This window comes from Dermacentor variabilis, chromosome 8 (assembly GCF_050947875.1).
Source record: "Dermacentor variabilis isolate Ectoservices chromosome 8, ASM5094787v1, whole genome shotgun sequence".
NCBI classification, from domain to species: Eukaryota; Metazoa; Arthropoda; class Arachnida; order Ixodida; family Ixodidae; genus Dermacentor; species Dermacentor variabilis.
This window is the reverse complement of record NC_134575.1, coordinates 167,464,430-167,472,098: the sequence shown is the minus strand read 5'-3', so window position 1 is coordinate 167,472,098 and position 7,669 is coordinate 167,464,430.

Genomic DNA, 7,669 nt, shown 5'->3' with positions numbered 1-7,669 from the left:
CCTTGACGCTATGACTAAAAAGCAGCTTCAACAATCAAATTTAAGAAAAATCAACTGCCTATTTGCCTGAGGTAAAGAAACATCCTTAGACACCTCGATTGTTTATGTCAATGGTTTGTGTAAAGTAAAAAAATCAGCATGTTCAGCGCCCCTAGCAGAAAAAGCACAAATTAAAGTAGCTCCACTTGCGCGCTTACGCTGAAACACGGATGGATGGATGGATGGATGATTGTGGCTCAACCCTTTGAATCGGGCGGCGGCGGCGCGCGCCACCTAGCCTTTAATGGTTCTATATGCATGCATACCTATGTATTTACTCCTTTACTTTTGCGTTGATATTCTCCACCAATCAGATAGCCTCCGTTTAGTTATTTCTACCTGTTCAAAGTCTATTCTACTTTCACTGTCTTTAAAACCCAAGGCTTTGAATAGTTCCCCGTTAGATTCAACTGCAGGGTGAAGTTGTTTACAAGCAAGTATCAGGTGTTCCGCCGTTTCCTCCTCCTCTCTACACGCCTCGCACACCAAATTTATCTCCTGGTATCTGGCTCGGTACGTTTTAGTCCTCAGTACACCTGTCCTGGCTTCGAACAACAATGAGCTTCCCTTAGAGTTATCGTAAATATTTTCTTTGGCTATTTCTTGCTTAAACGTCCTGTATGTCTCCAATGCCGATTTGGTTTGCATCTCTGTACTCCACATACCCCTCTCTGCCTCCTTAACCTTTTTCTTGACAGATGATTCCTTACTTGTTCCCCCGCTACTGCCCAAGTATTTGCTTGTCAATTTTCTAGTTCGCTTCCTCCACCTCGTGTCAACATTCCTCGTGTATAAGTAACTGAAAACCTTCCTAGACCACCGAATTTCCCCCATTTTTCTCAATCGCTCCTCAAATGCTATCTTGCTACTAGCCTCTCTGCCCTCGAAAGAAGACCATCCCAGATCCCCCTGCACTCCAAGATTTGGTGTCTTGTCATGTGCTCCCAGAGCGAGCCTACCCACACCACGTTGCCTAATTTCCAACTGTTGCCGGGTCTCTGTTCTAATACATAGAACTGCATTGGCAAAAGTCAGGCCTGGTACCATTACCCCCTTCCATATCCCTCGTACTACCTCGTACCTATTGTAGTTCCACAGTGCCCTACTCTTCATAATCGCTGCACTTCTGTTACCTTTAGTCGTTAGATATTTTTCGTACTCTGTCAGATACTCAATGCCATTATTTATCCACACCCCAAGGTACTTGTATTTATCGACTATCTCCAGCGTGGCCTCCTGTATCCTATGCTCGCCGCAACTGTTATCATTAAAAATCATGACTGCTGATTTTTCTTTGCTAAACTTCAAGCCTAACCTGTCTCCTTCTGTACCACATATGTCCATTAATTCCTGCAGATCTTCTGCATTGTCAGCCATTAATACAATATCATCCGCGTACATCAGTCCTGGTAATGACTGTTCAATCAATTTTCCTTGCTTGAGAAATGATAGGTTGAAGCCGAGTCCGCTTTGCTGTATTTTGGCCTCTAGACTTTGTAGGTACAGCATAAACATCAGAGGTGACAATGGGCACCCCTGCCTAAGCCCCCGCCGAATCATCACAGGCTCCGAAACCTGCTTTTCCCATTGTATAATCACCCGGTTACCTTTATAGATATCTTTTAAGAAATTGGTTACTCCATCTTGCACTCCTAAAGTTTCCAGAATGCCCCACAAGCCCTCTTGAAGTACACTGTCATAGGCTCCCTTGATGTCCAAAAAAGCCAGCCATAGGGGTCTGTGTTCCTTTTCAGCTATTTCAGTGCACTGTGTTAGCGAGAACAGATTGTCTTCTAGCCTCCTATGCTTCCGGAACCCATTTTGTAGCTCTCCAAGTACCCCCTCGTTCTCTACCCATGCCTGCAGTCTGTCCTTTATAATCTGCATAACCACCCTGTAAGCCACTGACGTCACTGTTATAGGCCGGTAGTTATTTATGTCAGCTTTGTCCCCCTTTCCCTTATATATCATTCTCATCCTACTTAGCCTCCATTCGTCAGGTACTTTACCATCCACTAGCATTTTGCTCACCACCTCCCTCAATGCTTTCTTAGATTTCGGGTCCAATTTCTTTATTAACATAATTGGAATACCATCGGGGCCTGCCGATGTGCTACTTGGTACCCTCTTCTCCGCCCTTTCCCACTCTTTTTGTCCAAGCGAAAGCAGTGGGTTGACCGGGCTATCCCTCTCCGACGTACTGCATGTACCATTTGTCTGTTTTGTAAATTTTTCCCTCATCATGGTTCCTATATGCTCCATTGCCGCCTCTCCTTCTAACCGAGTACCTTGAGCTGTTACTATATACCTCTGCTCTAGGCTTGTCCTATTACCCAAGGAGTTCAGATGTTGCCAGAATTTTCTAGCTGCCTGTTTATCTTTTTTATTGCTTATTTTTGACAGCCATTGGGACCCTTTTGTCTTGATTTTCTCGTTGATCAAATAAGATGCTTCCCTTTTGCATTTTATGTAGTTTACCCATTTCCTCTCTACTTCTGCTTCAGGTTCTCCCTTACTTTTGGAATACCTGTGTTCCCTGGAGGCTTTTTGACGTTTCTTTATGGCCTTCTTAACCTCTTCATCCCACCAGCTCTTGAGTTTTCGTATCCCTTGCCTTGTTTTCCTGACTCGCGCCTTACCTAGCTCACGCTCAAATAGTCTCATTAACTTTGGGTAAGTCCAATCAGTTTCAATACTCTCTGATATTTCCTCTTCAATTTGTTTGGCCGCTATTTCCACTTCGTCTTCTGAGTAAAAAATCACATCTGGCGTTTCCTCGCGCGTCGTTCGTGCTTTAGTTTCCCTCTTAAAACTCAACTTGATACGTTTGTGGTCGCTACCTATACTTCTGGAGCCCTGTTCATCTATAATCATGGTTCCTAATCTATCGTACATCCTATGTGACATCAACGCATAATCTATTGTCGAGTGTCGACCCCCTACCTCCCATGTTATGATCCCGTCACACTTTTCAGTAGAGTTACAGACAACTAAGTTAAGCCTCTCACACATATCCAGCAGCATGTTACCTGTGGAGTCTGTGTACCCATCCATATCTTCAACATGCGCATTCATGTCTCCTAATACAATTACTTCACATCCTTTTCCTAGCTCATTGATGTCCGCTGCTATACAGTCCAACATTTTTTTGTTTTCCTCTTTAGCATTTGATCCTGTCCAAAGGTATACAAAGCCCAGAAGTGTTTTCGCCCCTGCTACTTTTCCTTCTAGCCATAAATGCTCCTTGCATTCCTGTTTGACCCTTTGCCAATTTGTATTTTTATGAATGAATGCTCCAATTCCCCCACCCTTTCTGCTACCCTGCACTCTATTGCAGTATTCCCATGCATAATCAGGGTTACAGGGCGGTTGTTCCATGTCCCTAAGATGTGTCTCTACAAACCCATAAACCATTAAGTTCTCCTGCCTTAGTTGTTCTTCGATTTCCTCCCATTTTAGCCTATTTCTGCCACCTTGCATGTTAATGAACCCTATGTCTGACTTAATTTGGCTCTTGCGCTTATTCCTGTCACCTCTCCTACAGTACCGATGTTCGCGTGTTTGTGGCTCCTGCCTCGAATCGTCCACGCCTACACTGCTTCTTTCAGGGCTCTGGGTCCCCCTAAAAAAGCTGTTGCCTGGCGACCCATCCTGCCCCCTATCCTTTTGCCAGTGGCACCACTGTAGTGAATACCATCCTGCACAAAAGGTCGGAAGCCGGTTCCGTACACGTCCCTGTTGACCTCCATCACGCTGTACCCGAGTCGTCCGCTCAGACTCCTAATGACCCGATTGGCCTCAACCACCCTCCTTTCTACCTGGTAAGCCTGGCCCTGGACCTCTGGGATAGTGCATATGGTCACATGCACCCTCCCGGAGGCCTCCCTAAGCTTACTCAGCCCAGTCTCAATGTGCCTCTCAAGGTCCTGGCTTCTCCCCTTAAGCACGTCATTGAGCCCAGAGTGCATAATGACCAAGCTGTCGCTCTCCGTGCTGACCCCAATTACTTCCCGCGCCTTGGTCATTGCTTCCGCCATACCCTTGCCCGCTTGCACCTCCACCTGTACTCGCCCGTCCGCCTTCACTCTCGCCATCACGCCATGTTCGGCCCTCCCCACATTGGAGTCCCCTATCACCAGGACCCTTCTACGTGCAAACCGTTCGACTGCAGCCTGTGCCTGCTGCCCCTCCCTTTGCGCCCGCTGGCGCCCCTGTGGCTGCAGCGTCGCCTCACTCGGGGCGCGTTGTGCAGCTTCACTATAACTACGCCGTTTCACCGGCGGCGAGCTGACGACGGCTTGCTTTGGCTCCCTGCCTCCCACTTCGCCTGTAGGGTCTACCCTACTTTCCGAGTTTTTGCCAACACTTTGTTGTCCTGACCCGACCTTCTCCGCTGCCCGCGTCTCCAGCGCGTCGAGCCGCCTTTCCAGTTCGGCGCTCCTTTCTTTTTCTGCCTCAAGCTCGGCCACGGTCCTTACTAACTGCGCGGCCTGGGCCGCCTCCACCTTGACAAAATTGTCAACTTTCGCCTGCAGTGCTACCCGCTTCTCCTGTTCCTCCCTCAGTTCTGCCTTAAGCTCGTCGAACTTAGCCGCCCAATTCCCTTCCAGTTTTTGGACGGCTTCCCTGACGCCCTCGCACGACCTGCACGTGAAGCTAGACCCCTCCGCGTCTGCTAAATTCTGGAACTTAGTTTCGTCGAGGAAGCACCATCGCAGGCACTCGTCGCACTGCACTTGCTCCCCGTCCCCCGCGGCCTTCGCGTTCTTCGATTTCATCGCTAGGCCTACGTCCCGAGGCCAAACGAGGAACTTCGCCAAATCACTCAAGCAAAGCCGACCTCGACCGCTATCCCAAACTAAAATAAAGAATTGTCACTCCCTACCCCATGCAAGAATCTGAGGAGCTAGCTGAAATAATTAACGAAGCCTATCAATAGGTCCCTCCTACCAACTAGGCCTAACGGGGGAGCCGCCAGACCTAGCTAGACAAAGCCGGTGCGTTTGCTACTCTTACCAAGAATTCAAAATTTGCGCCCCTACTCCATGCAACAGAAAATACTTCAAAACACTAGCTAATAAAGATAAAAAGGTACTTAGCTACGAACGAAGTCGCTGAAGCCTCGACCACAGGAGCGTCCGTACCGCCGTCCGCACCGTCCGCACTGTCCGCAACGGGTCGAACGCTGCGAGCGCTGGGAGTAGCGAGAGCATGAGCGAGAGTCTCGATTGATTTTTCGCCCTCTGTGGCCATTTGTTGAACTTGAGAGTGTGCGGGGCCTGGTCGCATCTCCCGGCGTGCCCAATGGGCGTGCCAGCCCAGACCTGCTACTTCGCGGCGCTTGGGATAGATGGCGCGACCAGCGCTCATCAATATGGCGGCGCGCTTTGAATTCACGGTGTTACAGTGTACTAGATAGGGGCAGTGTGTTCAGACGGCGCAGCGCGCCACGCACCGCTTTGAAGCCGGGAGCGTAGACAGGTCCCGGATGTATGCGGCGGCGCTGCAGTCGCACGGGCTGTACGGACGCGTTCTCCGTGTGTTGCGTTCTGTGGTGTTGCGGCCAGTTGTAGCGTGCTTGCCGTGTGCTTGCTCTGAAGGGCTCTGAAGGCATTCCTCGAGTTTCTGTCTCGTTGGGAGTCACATGCAAAAGGATTGCCATTTGTTGGGCGTGTTGGTTGACTGACTTCGAAAGCATATTTAGCGCCAGCGAATCCCTTCTGTCCCTGTTCGCTGGCGCGAAATATGCTTTCCATTGCAAAAGGACTTTGCGGCTTGAGCCAGTCGACGGCAGATGGGCTCCGTGTGACATTGTGCAGCACTTTGGCTCTGTTAGAATACTTGGAAGGACAGTGTTCTAAATACCTGTTGACATCTAGACTAAGCCAATAAAAGTTGGAGAACTTCTTATGAGGTAGTCGTGCGGATCCAACGATCACCCAACGCCGTCTCAATTTTTGATTGTTCTGAATTTCCTTTTTATATATTGGCGAAGGCAATGCAGACAGGGAACACAGAAGTCAGTAAATATTTGGTATCGCTATTTCACTCACCTGATAATTCTGACAAGGAAGGGGACGTTGCGTAACAATTGACGAGTTTGTTTAAGCTGGAAATCTGACGCTGGTAAAGCAAAGGCTAAACAATACTCCGGCAGAGCACCGGGCTTATGTGGAGGAAAGGAGCGATGACCGCCTCATCCATTATATATGGCAGGGTATGTCGCGCAGAAATTTTTTATTCGCAATAAATGTGAGGACTGCAGCTCTCTTCTTTTGCAGAACTCTAGTGTCAGTAGCAGTCTCAAAATTCACGAAATTTGTGACAGGGGAGGATTGCTGTATCCGTCCAAGTTGCTTTTCGAAGCACTAAAGAAACTTGGGGGAATATATTTAGAACTTTCTTCCGCAAAGAGGAGCTTTGCAGCGACAGCATAGTTGATGTCATGATTCTAGTGAAAGCTTTAAATTTGGCTACGTCATATATGCTGCAAATTACATGATGATTTCACATCAGCAGTTGTGCGTTTTTTTTATGTCCTAACAAGGCTGCACTTTTACGTAAAAAGTGTTAATCAGTGAAGAGAAGCACGACGAAAAAAGAAATTGCACTTTAAAGTTAGCTATACTGTTCTTAGCAGGCTGGTGCAACATATGTACTTTGTCTTTTTCATCTGAATGCACAACTTTTTCTGGTGCTTTCAAAAAGCTAATTTTGTTAATATAATTAAAAATGAATGAAGTAATTTCTTTGCGCATATAAATTCCGCTGTAGGTCTCCATTGTTTGGGTAGGAATGTACTTGCACTGTTTTTCTGTGTTTTGGCATACTGTGTGTAGTTTTGCAGAGATGTCTTTTACTTAGCGTCTTTCCTACCTGTTTTATTCCTTCCATAGAAATGTAGGATGTCGGTGTGTCTCATACTCGCACATGAGCCTGACGTTCAGGAACACTTCATGATGTAAATAAAAAAAGATCACGAATAAACTTATGTATTACAAAGACGGCGCCGAGTAAAACAACACACGAAGAAGGGGGATACGAGGCAGCACGTAGGCGCACTAACAACTGTGAGTTGTTAGTTCGCCTGCGTACTGTCTCGTGTCCCCCTTCTTCGTGTGTTGTTTTATTCGGCGCCGTCTTTGTAATCATGCTTAACCAACTAGCCCACCAACACATGCTCAGAAACTTATGTAGTTGCGGGGGGCTCGCGAAACAGAACGAGGGACAAATGTTTATCGCGAAAGAAGGTAAATGCCAAGCAGGGAAGCTCTTTGGCTTTGGGCTATGTACGTGCATTCGATGTAGTCGCGTTGTCCGCGTCACAAGGAGCGGCTTCAATGTCACTGCACTCGCGCACCATTCCTTCGTGGCCTGTTGCGGTGTCAACTTCATTTGCAATCGCTCGTCTTTTCTGACGTGAGCTCAACACAACAAAAGGCTTCTTTTTCCTAGCTGAACTCGTGCTCATGCGGAGCGAATACAGCAGCAATCGAAACGAGTGCCACTTGATAAATAGACAATCCTCCCGCCAAGAACGGCGCGGTTGAAAACCTAGCTCGCTAACTGAACAGATACGGCCAGACTTATGAAAACGTTCTCGAAACGTATTCACCCCTCGTTTTAAGCT